Source organism: Kogia breviceps, chromosome 7, assembly GCF_026419965.1.
Source record: "Kogia breviceps isolate mKogBre1 chromosome 7, mKogBre1 haplotype 1, whole genome shotgun sequence".
NCBI classification, from domain to species: Eukaryota; Metazoa; Chordata; class Mammalia; order Artiodactyla; family Physeteridae; genus Kogia; species Kogia breviceps.
The window spans coordinates 33,584,419-33,600,892 of NC_081316.1; the positions used below are offsets into that span (position 1 = coordinate 33,584,419).

Below are 16,474 nucleotides of genomic sequence, written 5' to 3' on the forward strand. Positions count from 1 at the left end.
ATTGGACTATAGTTGATTTACAATGTTGTGTTAGTTTCAGGTGTAGAGCAAAGTGATTCTGTTATACCTATACATGGATCTGTATCATTTAAAGAAAGCAAGATGTGATACAGGGAATTAGGATTGTCATTTTATTCTTATTTTAGGTAGCTGAATAAACTTGGGCAAGACATTTCAGTTTTGAAGTTCTTATTGCTAGCACTCACTGTCTAGGAAAGAAGCCATTATTTTTAAAGTAGATGTGAATTAGATGTCCTCACTGCAGCATTGTAACATTCATAGAGCATTTCCTATGAACAAGGTACTACCTATTCTTCATATTTTCCAATCACCCTTTCATTTAATATAAACACAATTTTTTGAAAGTGGTCTTCATTTAGTAGATATAAACATTGAGAATTAGGGAAGTTATTAGTTAGTTGAAGGTCACAGAGCTGTGATGTGATAGAACAGGATTTATACATGGATCTCCCTGCAGACTGAGTTTTCTGGTATCTTATGCCAATATTCAAACATCAGGGAGACATTTCATGACATGTGAACCCTAAAAATCTCAAGAAAAAGAAGACCAGTGCATTAACATTTGAATCTCCTCTCCCACGTCTACAAGCAGAAACCTATACCTGAGTGTGCATGTGATTGGGAAAAGATTTGGGTTATTGGTGATGACAATTGCATGAATATAATACAAGTAAAAGAAACATTTGTATCTTTATTACTTCCCAAATTTAATAGGGTCTCTAAAATACTAAGGGACATTGACACATATTTCAGACTAGGGGAAGTCTCATAAGATCTTGCATTTTAAGAAAAATATAGAGGAAATGTAGCATATTCTAAATGAGGCAGGTGAGGAGAACACATATGATGTCACATGCAGAACATTTGAAGGGACTGGGAGTTGTTTAGCCTAGGTAGGAAAAAATTATGAACTATGTTTGCCATATATGGGCATTGGAAGGGTAAGCAATCAGAAAAACAATTAAGCAATATCTTAAGCAATTAAAATATTAAATGGTACGTCAACAGATAATTGCAAGTAAAACATGGAAGGATTCCCTAATGATTAAAGTGGCCTAAAGATGAAATGTGCTATCATCTAAGAGGGAAATAACCAATCACAGAGGTCAGCTGACCATCTGGCACTGAAAGTCTGGCATGGATTCACTGATAAATTCAGATCTGGAGTGATCAGATGTTCATTATAACCTTGGTATTTCTTCCTGGTTCAACTGTAGCACAGGCCTTTGGTGACTCTGTGTGTCTTTCTTTCCACTTGACTGCCTCAAAGACAAAGGAGTGACTGTCTCAACATCCTCATTTCTTTGTTGATGGTTGAAAACATTTCTGTCTTAAATGAGGCCGATAAACCTTAGTTGAGAACCCGAACAGTATAAAAACAAAGAAACTTTGGCTATAAGCTATCTATCTAGATAAACTATTAAAATTTTTTCAAAGACAACAATCTAGCTTGGGTGAATAAAAAACAATCATTTGGCCATTTGTGCAGACTCAAAGTTTTCATTATCATTACTATGCCACCTTCTTATTTGTTCCTGACTTTTTTGTATTGGCAATAAGTCTATCTTTGTTATTGTTTCTTTAGAGGCAGAAATATTCCACTGTGCTCTCAACAGCGGCAGCCTTCCCTTATCCCATCAAGTTTCATTTTAGATGGACATAAACCAGATTGCTTCCCTACTGTGGCAAATCTCTTTTTCTTAAGGTAGCAGAGTAACCCCCCAACCCCTACCCCGTGAGTTACCTTTAAAAAGACAACTTTGACTCTAACTCATTTAGCTCATTTTCAGGGACAAAGTGGCAGAATTTATTTTTCCTTCCATCAACGAAGGAGAGACGTGTACTTCAACATCTAGTGTCTATCTGTTCTCACTTCCTCCCAAACCTACCCACATATATGCATACCTTTTTCATCTGAAATATCCCAAAACGTACTTAAATAAGTTACTCAAGCATCATCTTTTCTAGAAGTTATTGATGCCACACTCTGCTTCTCCTTTACTTCTTGGGAGCCCCCTTCTGGGTTCTCATAAATCACTGGAAATAATGGGTCTTATTATAATCACTGAAATCATCAATTTACTTGTCTCTTACAAATACTACCGCTGCGAGGCAGCAACTCTGGTTTTGCTCATTTTGTTCTCAGAATCTCGCCAGATACTCCTGTTCCTACAAAACAAGGAGTAGGTACTTGGTGAAAGTTTTTTAGCCAGGCAACAAATGTGTTAATACTGTTTCTTACAGTCTGAACTGTTTTCTGGAGTAAAGGTGGTAGGGAGTGCTAACCAAGTGTATATTGCAAGAAAAATATGTTATTTTGCTTCTTGCAACATAGGATATCTTGTCATGAAGCCCAGCCAGTCCTAGAATTCACATAGTGTGCTGCTTTGACTAGATATGTGCTTTTTGTCAGAAGAAATCACTCCTTTTAGAGGCACATCATATCTCATCCTCTTTTTGAGTCAGTTACTGTTTCATCCTTAAATATGCCTGTATTTAAAGATCTTCAAAGCCACAACATCCAGCATATTATACATAGAGTCAGAAAGTTTGATACCTCTGAATATATGCTGACACACAATCTGATTATAGAAAAAGTAAATGATGTTATATCATACCTGGCGGTATTTTGTAACAATCATGTGGAAAATTATTCAAGATATCCCCTTTGTACAGTAAACACAGTCTTAGTCTAATGCATCACAATGAAGTATAATAAAACACTTCAAGAATGCCTTCATTAATTACAGATTATAAAAAATAATGACAGTCATCTCCCACACTTCACCTAATGTCTCCACGTAATGAATCTTCAGTAATGGATGTGTGCCTGTGTTTAACAGCCTCTATTTTTCCTTCCTAATAGCCCTCTCATTTATTTTACTGCAACTATGTCTTCACTACTGGAAGTGTTTCAGACACACACTGTAAATAGTAGTTACATCTTCCCCAAGATAAGCCTAGCAGACCAGTTAGACCACTTAGATGTCCCTTTCTCAGAACTGGACAATTCAGTAGAAAACTGTTTGGTTTCCATTTCTTATGAGCAGCAGTATATTAACTGGGTTGTTCCTGCTATGAAATTGCCTTTTTGGTTCTAATCACCTAATACCTGGATCCTGATGACTCTGAAGCCTACTTTTCTAGCCTTCTGTACTTTCTTTTATCTCCTCTTTCTGGGCTGTAAAGCAAGTTTGTCATTTTCAACAAAACTAAGTGAAGAAAAATGCAAACAAAATAAAATATAAAATTTTACCAAATGAAAGAAGAATGTTGAAATTAGGATTAAAATATTCCCCTTTGTATTTATTCAATGAGTTATATGGCTTTCGTTAAATGTAATGTGCTTTTGGAGGTAGATGTACCTGAGCTGGAATAACCACAAATTGATTTCTGACCTCAGGAAGTTTTTATAACATATGGAACAAAATATCAGGCCTCGTGGAGAGTAGGAAGCATCTACATAGATGGTGTAATGTACAGCAGAGGATATAATGTAACATTGTATGAAAGATCAGATACATTGCTATGAGAGTTCTGAAGAGAGAAAAATTAACTGGCTTATGGGGCAGAAGTAGTCAGAATAATAATTAAAGAAAAAATAACACACATTAAACTTGGAAACAGAAAAAATCAAAACTTTGTCGATGCCATGGGAAATGTGAGAAAAAGGATGTAAGTCAGAAAGCTTGAAGATGATTCAGATAGTAGGTCATTTAGACTGGAAAGTCAACTAAGTACAATGGAACAGCAGAAAAATCATAAGATCAACTGCAGTTGAGATCATGGAAGGCTTTGAATGCATTTATGTGTAAAACAGCTGGGAGTCAACATGCTTTAGAATTAGTAGCCTAACAGTTCTGTGGAGGATGGATAGGAGGCATGACAGAAGGGGAGGGTTCTACTGGGAGACCATCACCACTGCACCTCTGAGATTTACTGAGTGTGAACTTGCCTTTAACATTCTGATCATGCTCAGTCCTGTAAGTAAGGATCCCTTTTATTCTCTTATCCTCTTAATTTGTTTTCTTATGTAAGAAAAACAGAGTCTTTGGTAAATCATTCTATTTTAAAGTAACATTCAAATCTTACAGAGAAAATGTTAAAAGTCCATTTGAGTCTGCACAAAACTGAAGAACAGGCATTGTTTGAATTTTATGCATCATTGATTCGTATCTTCAATAGACTCTCTTCTTAAAAGCACAAGGAATTCTACTGAAAAACTTTTTTTTTTCCTCTCTCTAATTTTCTATCTCTTTTCCTACTCCTATTATTATTTGGCCCTGACTTTTAATAGAAATAATCGTTTTCCTCTTTATACACTAGGTAATAACTTGACCACCAACACATTTAGAGGGTTATTTATATTACACTTTCTCTTTCAATCCAGAGAATGACATTCAGATAAAGGTTTTCGTCCAGCTTTCTACCGCTGAATATAGAGACTGTGCTTTAAATGAGTTTCATTGAGGCATTCAGCATTCAGTAGAACATGTTCACAAATCAAGTCTGACTAGGAGAAACGCTTCCAGTTATCATTTTAAAAGTCATATGTAGAAAGCCATACCTAGAAAATGATAGCTGAGGCATTTTTAAAATTGAAGACATATTATAAAACCTGCTGGCCTCCTTAATAATCACATATCATGCACTTCGACACAATGTTTTGCTCATCTCTTAAATAAGTAATTTCATTAAAAAACATTCTAATGTCAACAGTACTTTTCCTAGAGGTATGGTAATAAATCAAAACCTCAAATTCAACGTAAAAAGGTCCCCTAGATATTAGTAGGAGACAAGACAATGATAGATCTGTTTAAATGTAACACTAAGAGATTCATGACAACAGGTATATTTGGCACATACTGCTATCAGACAGAGTGTAATCAAAAATTCCTGCAAAATCTCCCAATTAAAATGCTTAGTATTTGCTAAGTGCAAGGTTTATCAAATCACAGTGAGAGGTGCCGCTGGCTGAATGGTAACTTGCACAGAGTTGCCCTGGTGGGGTTTTCCATTTCCTGCTGGCATGGTAAAGTGCTTTTTCCCAGCAGCTTTTTGTTAATCTACAAGGACTCAATAGGTATATTACAAAACAGTAACAATTTGCTAAAATGGACTTAAGTGAAAACTGGCAGGTATTTGTTTTTAATTAAAGGCCAATGTGTCCTGGGCAACAGATGCCCAAATCTCTTTAGAGAGTACCTGGGAAATAAATATTTTTTAATGTTATACTTGTTATTTTTATTGCAAGTGGCACTTGGCTTCTCCCAGAGTGCAGCCTGCTTTGTGGATGTTACCACATTCATCTTCACAGCATGGTGAGCAAGTGTCAACTGCGATTATCTTGGTTTTGCAGGTGGCAAGACAGAAACTCTGAGAAGTTACATGACTTGATCAAGGTCATAAAAGGACCTGAAGCTGCAGCTGCCCTGGACCGATTACGTTTCTTGTTTACTTAAATGAGGGGGACCTACTAATAGGAGACAGCAAAGGGAAAAAAGTATTTTGTAAATGACTGCTTACCATAATTCTAGTTTATATAGTATCCTTTAATCTTAATTAACACTGAAGATAAGGAAATTAAACTTTTAGAGAGAGCCAATGAAGTCCAACCTCGTGGAGCAAATTAAAAAACAGAGCCAAAATTTGAACCAAGATGATTCCTATGAATCTTCCCAATGTATTTTGAAGATTGTTTTTACTACTATGGCAGTTTATTTGTCTTTATTTGCCAAGGTACTGCATAGAAACAGCAATTATAATTAAGTTATCTGGGTTTAAGAAGGTGAGAGAAGTAGGAGGTAACTGAATCCATCAATATCCAAATCTATCAATTTATACTCCCCCAGCCCAGAAAAGCAGCTTGCCTTAAGTATTCTAAATATTTTCCTATGGCCTCCCTACTATTGTATATCATAGCTGGCATCTTGAAGTTGACAGAGGATCTTGTCCCTTAAACTAGGTTTTACAGATGAGGAATCCATTTAAACGTTTATCTGAGGACCAAATGTCTAGAAAGAAATTCCTCTATCCAGATTCCTTCTGTTTTTGCTGGAGGAGACTCCACAGAGAAAAGTTTGACAAGCAGATATTGTGAACAAACTTACTACCCACTTCTCACATACACAACTCCAGATTAGCACCACCTATGGCTCACTCCTCTCACATTTTGATTTTAATTCCAAACGTTAGACTCCTAAGGCAGTGAGTGTTTGACCTTGAGCAGAGATCGTAGAATGACCCGAGATTGCACGTGTTGAATTATTACATAAAGCTTATAAGTTCTTATGTATTTGCTGCTCATTTAGTGCCAAACTTTTCCAAGGAAAGTATTCTTAACAGGAATCTTATATGAAATTGTAGATTTTGTGGTGTTGTTAGACCTGAACGGTCTCCGAGGGATCCCAGCTCGCCCAAGAACCGCCAAGAGTCGAGAGTCGTTGCAACACGCAAGAGGTTTATTAGGAGCTGGTGCACCGGGGTTCCTTGGTCCTCACGCAGGAGGCCGAAGAGGAACCCGTAAAAGCGGAATCACACACATTTTATAGGTTTATTCACTTATAGGGCGGGTATATTTGGAGTTTCACAATGATTGGGTAAACGGGGCGACCTTTAAACTCATTGGCTGGGGCGACCTTTAAACTCATTGGCTTAGGCATTCTTGCCCCCGCCGTACTTGTTCGCGGTTAGGGCATGTCTCAGACATGTCCTGTTTTCCAGGCCTTTTTCTCGGAACGGTTTCTGCCCAGAGGGACATTCCAGTATCTTATCTACACCCGCGGACATTCCAATATCTTATCTACACCCGCCAGCCGGAAAGCCCAAAAAGTTTTTGGGTATCGATAGGGAAGTAGGGGTGTGAGTATAGTTGAGGCCCTACAGTGTGTGTGTGTGTGTGTGTGTGTGTGTGTGTGAAATCACAAGTAAAATCCTTTGCCTAAAAAGTTTTATTTGAGATATACAAAAAATAAAGTCATATAGTAAAGTCAAATAAGCTCACACTGCCAAAAGGGGAAACATAAATTTTAATAACCCCGAACCAATAAATGTTATTTGTTTTACACTAACCCAGTGAACTGAGACTGACTCAGATCATTCTCTGATGTCAAAGAAAGCTAGAAAAGGAACATAAATCATAGTTGCCCAAAACATCTTGATCACATTATATCTATTGCAGGGTCAATTTCTATAATAAATGCTAATAATTCCCTAGAAATTTCACTCAATTTAATCCCAATAATAAGTGGATCACATCTAGCCAGTTTAATGTTTTCATAACTAATTTAATATGGGAATACTGATTAATGAGAACGGGTCAACCTTGAAAATTTATAGTGGTTTATTGCTTATTTGAAATTGAAGTTGCAAGAACTAAGATGTTATATTTACTAAATTAGGAGAGAGGTTTGGTCTAAATATATTAAAGAGAGAGAAAGAGACAGACAGATACAGAGACAAAGAGAGACAGAAGATAATTGCTCAAGCTAGAAGATGATGTAAGTTTAAAACAAAAATTATTTATGAAAAAGAAAACTACTTAGGCAAGTGCCTTAAGACAAAGCAAATATCCTGTTTAAAATTTGGAACTAAAAACATTTCTAAATAAGAATCACAGAAGCACATCTGCTTCAGAAGCAAGTGGCACAGTTAAGTAGTGTAATTTTTATTTAGAGTCCAAAATATGAGACAAAATTTTAAATTTAGTGCCTCTTCATAATATGGTTGACTAGATCAGGGTTTAGTGACTGGTTTTCCCTGTTCTAAAGAATGAGGTGATGAGTAACTTTCAAAGCAACTCCCTTCTAATGTTATTTCTGGGTTCATTTAAATCACTCATTTGAATCTCCATGAAAGTTATTTCAGAAAGAAATGGAAGAAAAATGACAGTTAATTTTACTGCATTGGCAGATTTGGAGAAAAAAATTCAGATGTTGCATATTTTAATATTAGTATTCATGTTTGGTTCTTTTTTTTAGAGTTCTGATTTTCCTTTTGAAATATCCTTCCCCCCACCTCAAATTCTTTAAATTAGTTATAATAATTGATTTAAAGCCCTTGCTGCCATTTCCAATAACTGGGTGATCTTTTGGTCTACTTCTATTATTTTCTTTTGAATAAGGTTACATTTTCCTACGTTATTCTATATATGTTAATTTTTAATTATATTCAGAACACTGTGTATTTTAAAAGAATGGTTAGAGACTATTGTATGGATATTTCAAGAGAGTGCAAGCCCTTTGTTTTATCTGACAGTCAGGATATGAGCTAATCTTTCTAATTTCTGCAGGAGTTGAGTTATTCTGGGCTGTGCTGCAAGTCCAATTTTAACTGTGATTAGTACTCCAACTACCAACCAACCTAACAACACAAGAGCTTCCTTCCTTTCTTTCTTTCGTCCTTACTCTTCCTTCCTTCTTTCCTTCCTCCCTTCCTTTTAATTTTGTGCTAATATTTTTATTTTGGTATAATAAAAAACTTAGAGGAATATTGTAAGAAAAGTAGAAGGCATTATTGTATACCTTTTAATTGGACTTAACCAATGGTTTATATTTGTTCCATTTGTTCTCTCTCTCTCTCTGATCGCTCTCTCTCTCTCCTCCCCTCCTCCTGAAAAATGTATTTATATTTTATATACATTTTGTTTTCTATGAACAATTTGAGACCATTTTTATTTCTGAGCAATTTGTGAATATGTTGAAGTCACTGGGCCCCTTTACCTCTAAAAATTCACCTGTGCACTTCCAGACTGAGTGCATGACTTCCATGACCACCTTACGCTGCATTTATCACTGACCCAATATTGATTAAACACTATTCTCTAATCCATAGTCTTTTGTAACTACATGTTTTTCTGTCCACGATCCAATCACATATATACCAAACACTGTGTTAAGTTTTCACGTGTCTGTAGTTGCCTAAAATATAAAGCAGTTTATCAACCTTTCTTTGTCTTTCCTGGCCTTGATATTTTTGCAGGGCAGTAATTTCATAGAATATTTTAAAATTTGTTTGTCTATTTCATTTTTGTGTGGAATTTTTTTTAAAACAAACATCTTTTATTGAAGTATAGTTGATTTACAGTGTTGTGTTGTTTGTCTAGTTCTTATGGCAATATTTAGGTTACACATTCTTTGGCATGAATATTAAAAAAAAAAATGACATGGTATCCTTTCCAATGAATCCTAGTAGGAGGACTGTGGCTAACTTTGTTAAGGTGATATAGGCCAAGTTGCTTCACTATAAAATTACCATTTTTTCTTTGTAATTGTTTCATTTGGAGTTTACTGAGAAAGCAGGTAGGATTAGATATTCAAGAGACTTTTGGGAAATCATATTTGAGGAAAAAAATGGAAAGGGAGGCAGAGAAGGCAAGGAGAGGCCTCAGATCTAGACATAGGGGAGAAGGGGAAGGAAGGAGGCTGGGGAGGAAGGCTCTCAGCTGAAGCACAGTCTAAGAAACCTTCTGCCAAGCCAATGGGTGGCCCTGGAGCCAGAGCTAGCCTTACAGGGGCCAAGCGTTTTAGGGTCGGATAGTTCTTTGTTGTGGGGAGCCGTCCTCTGAACTGTAAAATGCTTAGCAGCATCCTCGGCCTCTACCCACTAGATGCCAGTAGCAGTCTCCCAGTTGTGATTACCGAAAAGTATCTTTAAATATCACCAATGTTACCTAAGGGATAAAATTGCTTCTAGCTGAGAACCACTGCTTTATACATATAGGTCTTCTCCTATCTTCTGGTGAAAGTTCATATCTCTGAAGACCACTCGTTGTCCACATAAGATTTCCCCTGAAGTTGTCCTTTCTTGCTTGATGGGGTGCGATTTATTGCTAAAGCCTCGTCTACATTCCCAGGGCATAAAACTTGTCTACAACGAGTGAGTCCTCCTGGGTCTAATGAGGAGTGATTTCAGCTGAAAGCCTTCCCCACACTTACTGCAAGTATAAGCCTTCTCTCCTGAGGGTGTCCTCTGATGAGTGCTGAGGGTTGCCTTATCAGTGAAGCCCCGCTCACTCTCCCTGCATACATAGGGCTCCTCCCGGGAGTGTGTCCTCTGATGTCTTAGGAGGGCTGCCTTCTGGCCAAAGCCTCGGTCACACTCTATGCACTCAGAGGACTTCTCCCTGGAGTGGGTCAGCTTGTGTCTGACTAGATTTGCTTTCTGGCTAAAACTTTGTCCACACTCAGGGCAAACCTAAGCCTTCCTCCTAGAGCGTGTCCTCTGATGACTGATGAGTCGTGACTTCTGTGGAAAGCCTTGCCCTCATTCCCCACACACAAAAGGCTTCTCTCCTGAGTGTGTCCTCTGATGTGCAATAAGAGTAGACTTAGGCCTAAATTCTCACCTGCATTCCTAGCACACGTAACGCTTCTCTCCTGAGTGTGTCCTCTGGTGTGTGGTAAGGTTTGACTTATCACTGAAGCCTCGCCCACACTCCTGACACACAAAAGCCTTCTCTCCTGAGTGTGTCCTCTTGTGTTTAATGAGATATGACTTCTGACTAAAGCTCCAGCCACATTCATTGCACAAATGAGGACTCTCCCCTGAATGAATCCTCTGGTGTTTGCTGAGAGTGGATTTATCTCAAAAAAGCCTCCCACAGTCCCTGCAGATGTAAGGCTTCTCCCACGAGTGGGTCCTCTGGTGTGTGATAAGGTTTGACTTAGCCCTGAAGCCTCGCCCACACTCCTGGCACACAAAGGGCTTCTCCCCTGAGTGTGTTCGAAGGTGTCTGATGAGGATTGACTTCTGGCTAAAGCTTCGCCCACAATCCTCACATGCAAAGGGCTTTTCCCCAGGGTGTGCCATCTTGTGTGTGACTAGGTTTGACTTCTGGCTGAAGGTTTGCCCACACTCTCTGCAGAGGTCAGGCTTCTACCCCGTGTGTGATCTCTTGTGTGTGATGAGAGTTGATTTATAGCTAAAGCTTCGGCCACACTCACTGCAGAAATAAGGCTTTCCTCCTAAGAGAGTCCTCTGATGACTAAAGAGAGTCAATTTCTGGTTAAAGCCGAGCCCACAATTTCCACAAATGACTACCTCAAATCCCGAGATTTCTACCCGCTTTAATGCTTTGTCTGTTTCTAAAGGTTTTGGCTTCCCAGATGAGCTGAACCTTATTTCCATCACTGTCTTGCTTTCCCTTGAGCTTAATAGCTGTTCTTCAGATGGGCTGGAGAAAGTTCTTGAGGTAACTCTCTCCCTTGTCCTCCCAAACAAAGATTTGGAGCCACCTTCTCTGTCTTCACCTTCCACTCTGTCACCCCAGAAGCTTTCATAAGAGAAGAGCTGCAGCTGCTGCTTCTGGTCTGCTGGGCAGAGATCTGCTCTCTGGAGGGTTCCTGCAAACAAGCCTGGACAGATTGGAAGGTGATGATCATACAGCACGTGTTGATGCAATTGCTGACCACAGAAGACCAGAACGGAGGAGGAATAAGGTGGAATTTCTGGCTTTGGATCTCCTGAACAGGGGCTGGGCTGATGTCCTCTCTCCTCTTTCCAGGGCTCTTCTCCGCACTCTAGCAGAATGACAAGTGTTGGTTTGGAAAATGAAATTCTCAAGGAGACTAGGTTGCTGTAGTTTTGCAGAATCACTTCCCTGTACAGGGTCCTCTGAGCATGACTTAACAGCTGCCACTCTTCCTGGGTGAAGTCCACAGCCACATCATGGAATGACACGAATGTCTTTTCTCTCCTGGCTTTCAAGAGCCCCAAGGCCATTATTTTGGTCCCCTGAATGTTCTCCCTGGAGAAAGGTGAGGCTAAAGTCTTGGGGACACGCTTGCAAAGTCTATCCCACGGCAAGTGTGACAATGGTAAGGGATGCTGAGTTAGAGGCAGCCTGCTATATCACCTATCTTTCTTTTAGAAGTTATATAATTTTAACTTTTCCATTAAGGGTATGCTCTGTCTCAACTTCAGTTTTTGTGTTTGGTGTATGATAGAGGTCAGTTCATATTTTTTCCATATAGATGTCAAGTTGTTCCAACATTTCTTCAAGAAGATTTTCGTTCCCTTTTGAGTCACATTGGCACTTCTGTTGAAACCAATGGGTTATACAAGTATGAATAGATTTCTTGACTCTATTCTGATCTCTGCTGTGTTCTGCTAGCTTTATATGATTGTCTGCATTTGAGCTGGAAGACTTGGCTGAACTTTCAGATAGGTTTGCTTCATTACCGCTTTTGATCTCACAAAGTCCTTGAATCCAGTCATTTGGAGAATGTCCAAGACTAGGTGACTTCTCTTTACTTAGGTTTCTTAGTTAAACACGAGAGTGGGGTGAGTGGAGAGGTATAACTGCTTAGCTGAGTTGGATTTCTTCCAACCTATAGTCCATTCCACTGGCCTGCCCTGTCCCCAGTCCTGGCAGCAGAGTCTGAATCCAAACTTAGCAATGACCCCCAGATGGAGGTGGCAGCTGCCCCCCTCCTCTCTGAAGGTTGTGTTTCTCTATGGAATTCAGTTTATTTTACTTCTTAAATCCACCACTCTGCTGTACACTTCATAGAAAAGTATGATTTTTATTTTATTTTGTCTGTTTTACTTGTTACCATTGGAACAAAGCTTTTTTCTGTTCTTTTATAGTCTAACTGGCAGCAGAAGTATTCCTGGTGGAAAAAAAGTAAAGGGAAAGTTTAGAATTGTTCACAAATAAAAGAACTTGCATTTTGAATCTTTTGTGCTACCAATTCTTTTTTCTTCTCTTTACCATGACTATCACAAATGGCTAGTTTTTGTCTTCAGCCATTGAACTGTATTCTTAAGTCTTTAGCACCGTCTAATATTTAACTTTAGCAATATTATTTTAGAATACAGTGTCAAAGTTTTACCTTCCTTTTGTGAGCAGGAGAAAAACGGGCTGAGATAGGTCCATGTGACAATCAAAAGAACAGGAGTCACCGTAGCAAATTTTCCTCCTCGTATTTTTATTTGATCATTGACTACGTTATCCAAGAAGGCTTTCTCAATGACCCTTGAGAAAGTTCTTTCCAGCAGAGACTAGACACACAGAAGGCCAGAAGTTTGTTTGTTGTTTCTCAATTTTAAAGGAACAGGATATTTACCATTTGAATAGAAAAGAGGGTGATGAATACAACATATTACAAATTGTAGAAATAAGATAAATTTTTAAAGTAAGTTAGAGAAGTTGTCTCTGTTGGTTTAAATGATGCAGTGAGACTTAAAATGATGACTCAAGAAGATCACAACAATAAAAATTAATCTGGGGCTTCCCTGGTGTCGCAGTGGTTGAGAGTCCGCCTGCCGATGCAGGGGACGCGGGTTCGTGTCCCGGTGCGGGAAGATCCCACATGCCGCCGAGCGGCTGGGCCCGTGAGCCATGGCCGCTGAGCCTGCGCATCCGGAGCCTGTGCTCCGCAACAGGAGAGGCCACAACAGTGAGAGGCCCGCGTACCACAAAAAAAAAAAAAAAAAAAAAAAAAAATTAATCTGGACCTGACACTGGCTATTGACTCACAGATAAGCCTCAGTCTTGGATCCTAGCTGACAGCATTTGGACAGAGCCGGTCAAACACAGTTTCACTGGATGTACAGATTGTTTGAAACAGTTTTTGTTTTTTCAAAGATGGTATTCACTGTGGTGCTCCTCCTGTCTTTCAAGGTATGAAAGTCAAGTGAATAGGTGATCTGAAGAAAAAAAAGTATTTTTATGTTCTTTTCCTGTTTTTCACTTCTTTACTCATGGTTACACCCCACCTGTGATGTTTTAGCATTCAGACTACACAGTGACTACACTCTTCACACAGAGGGGCATAATTAACTATTGAAAATAATAAAAAAAATTTTCTTTATATTTTATGTAGGAGCCAAGCCAGTAAGCATTCCTAGTACTAAATACTAGAGATCATTTTAGAATCTAAACGTTCACCCTAGAATCCTCTATGGGTATTATGAAAAAGTAAAATGTATCTTCTCAGCATTTGAGTTTCTTAGAATTAACATGAGTTTAGCAAGATGATTCTCAAAATATCAGTGGTACTCAAGCTACAAACAGGAGGAGAGGAGTAAAGGGAGTTCTGTGCTCTGGTAAGTTGGAGAATCATTTGGCTAATTCATCTTACACACGTTTCTTTGTTAAAACTCTTCTCAGATGCTTTATGTCTAAGTTCACTCTCAGGCTCCAAGGTAGGGGCATGGCATGTAGTGTTTCTGAAATTATTTGATTCACAAATGCTTTTTCCAGGAATATCTTCAATTGCCTTGAAAACATGTGTCAGAAAAATCTGGTCTAATTTCAATAAACCTTATGATTTTTTTTCAAAACCCTGCAAGATCTTGAATTCCTTTTATCCAAAAATAAAATAATTTCTCCAAAAGGAAATGCTTTATGGCATTCATAGCTCCTTGAAGATTTTGATGATAATTGAAGCATTTATTTGATAAGAAGTAATCGGAGGAACTCAGGATTTATGGAGAAAAGTGTACAGTCAAGCATTCATAAAAGACTGATCTTTGACCTTGGTTGGTATCATGGGAGGTAAATAATGAAATAGTGACATTTTCTTCCCATGTTCACAAAGTGCAACAAGCTTCATACCCTTGTCAGGCTGTTTTGTGATAGTGCTGTGTTTCTGAGTTGTGAGTGAGTTTTAGAAACTTTAATGAATCTAAGCAGCGAATTCCACAAAGGAAAAGACCAGCTGTCATAACTTTTGTTTTCCACACCTATAACTGTGCCTATAAAACAAAGAGGAGTGTCAAAATGAGCAGTATTTGAACCACTTCATCCAGTTTCCTTTCAAATCAGTGTGTTTTGTATTCTACAGTTCTGGTACTTAAATATTTATTAAGTACCAAATATGATCTGTCAGTAGGCTAAGTGCTAATAAGGGCTCTTCTATTACCACTGCCCATTTATGAAGGAGCTCAAAATATTGGAGCACAATGTATTTCCTAATATGGAGGTAGTTTGAGTTTAGTAACTTCAATTATGAGACCTACACAACTGTGGAAAAGCTGCTGCTGCAACAGCTCTTAGGTTACTGAGGGCTCTCTGCTTGATCAAGAGAAATTAAGATATTTATTCACCTTTAACCACCTAGAGAGCAACATATCAGATGTGTCATTACAGAATGGGTAGAGACTAGTGGTTTTCTTTGCAGGTGAACAATAATAAATGAATGTCAATTTTGGCACGAGACTTGAGGATTGAATGTAAAGAGCAGCTTACGTATATTTCAGGTACTGGAGGACATATGGATGTTGCACCAGCATTTCAGCTAGGGAACCAGAGTGATCGCTGGTGGGGCGGGTGAGAGATGAGGGTATGGGAAGAGGTGGAAGGTAGGTCAAATTGAAATGAATAAAAATGAAAGAAAGTAAAAATAAAGAATGAAACTAATGTTCACGTTCTCATAACAGAATATCTGCAAAGGAATAAAGTTTACTAACATTTAAGAATGAGTCATAGGGATCCTGGACAAAGATCCTTGCAACACTAACACACAGAACCTTCCAGGTGAAATCTGCTGTCCTAAATTTTCTATAGAAATATACATATATATATATATATATACACATATATACATAGAATACATACTATTATTCTCTCCATCTGAGGGATGAGGAACTGAAACATGATGAGGTTAAGTTACTTTCCAGTCTTAGAGTAAAAGACAGGGCTAAAGATTCAAACAAAGCAATCTGGTTCCAGTGTCTGGACCTTCATCAAATGATGTACTATCTCTCTCAAAATAAACCCTCTAATACGGGTCCGAACCACTATATAAGAAGAAACTGAGACCATGCAGAGCAGAGAATAAGGGGACAGAGTAAACCATTTCTTAACAATTAGCTAAGAAATTTCAGCTTGTTTGATTGATTATCTGTTTGTTTTAATTTTGAATTGACATAGTAATATCTTGTATCTGTAGGAACATATAATCTAGATACAGTGAGTATCTCTTAAGGAGGTTTGCTTACATGTTATTCTGCCAATTGTAGAATAAGGCCAGTAACCAAGGATGGAAAATGGCCTAGAGATGGCCACAGAGGATTCTATGAAAGCACACTTATGCTCTTCATGCCATTATTGTCCTAGGCCCCCTTGATCAAATCAGAGAAATGGCCATATGTGGTCAGCCTTCTCAACTGCTCTCACATCCTCACTACCTGTCAACCATAAATCTATGGGAAGAATTTGGGCTAGCTTCAAATATTCCTTTTCAACTTCCTCATGATTAAAGAAATAGATGGTCTTTATATTTCCATCTTGTAAATTTACTGATAAATAATAGATAATGACATTTAAGAAAATTTTATACTGTATACCTTGCTATAGTAGTAGAGTCAGAACCGAAACACTGAGCCCATAGATTATCAATCTGTTACCTGCTACCTCATAACTTCATAACATTGCTTCGTGTAGCCCTTACACAATAAATTCTTTCTTTATACAAAGTGAGTTAGTGTTCTTAATAGGGACCTTAAG

General features: G+C 38.2%; 1 pseudogene; it reads right to left on the bottom strand.

Annotated features, from left to right (window-relative positions):
* Nucleotides 1-9,791: 9,791 nt before the first annotated feature.
* LOC131760279 (zinc finger protein 133 pseudogene) lies at nucleotides 9,792-11,742 on the bottom strand (annotated as a pseudogene).
* Between the last annotated feature and the right edge of the window lie 4,732 nt (nucleotides 11,743-16,474).